We start from the raw sequence: 911 nt of genomic DNA on the forward strand, positions 1-911 counted from the left end.
CCTAACCTAACCTAACCTCAACACCTAGCCTTACCTACCCTAACCTAACTTAACCTAGCCTAACCTAATCTACGTTACCAGACTGTTGAGTCTTATCCTTCACTCCCAAGACATTAAGAGTCCTAATCTTCACTCCCAAGACGTTAAGAGTCCTAATCTTCACTCCCAAGACGTTAAGAGTCCTAATCTTCACTCCCAAGACGTTAAGAGTCCTAATCTTCACTCCCAAGACATGAAGAGTCAAAATCTTCACACAGGATAAGCGGGGGACATGAACGAGGTGTTCCTGGGTGGTCAGAGTTTCATAAACAAGGCTCTGAAACTGTAGGATGAGCTCAGAATTACCATCAAGGTACAAACTGAAGAAATTTCGGTTCAATAGAGATATAATGATGTACTGGCTTAGGAAAAAGTGTTTAAAGAGCAGGATAAACAGGTTAATGGGCCAATAGGGAGGGTGGATTTAAAAGGGACCAACCTATTATGGGCCAATAGGTCTGCTAAAATGCTCCATGGATGTTTATTTTTTTAACTAAACTAAACTAAAATACCTGATGTAACCTAATCTTAATATCTGACTGAAACTTATCTGACGCAAACTAATGTAAACTCACGACTATAGACAGGTGGGGGATTCAGATGTAAATCAGAATATTGGTCACGAGACTGACATTTCTACAGCTGGGAGTTTAGTCATGTTAGTTTATTTTAGTTTAGAGTTTGTTAAAGGTTGTTTGGTTGTGATAAGAGATGTTATTAGGTAATGAAAGGTGTACCTGCTTATGTTTCTTCTCTGCTCACCAACTTCTCTCTTTCTCTATCTCTCTTTCTGTCTCTCTCTCCCTCCCTTTCTCTTTCTGTCTCTCTCTCCCTCCCTTTCTCTTTCTGTCTCTCTCTCCCTCCCTTTCTCT

Source organism: Procambarus clarkii, chromosome 13 (genome assembly GCF_040958095.1).
Source record: "Procambarus clarkii isolate CNS0578487 chromosome 13, FALCON_Pclarkii_2.0, whole genome shotgun sequence".
In the NCBI taxonomy this organism is placed as follows: Eukaryota; Metazoa; Arthropoda; class Malacostraca; order Decapoda; family Cambaridae; genus Procambarus; species Procambarus clarkii.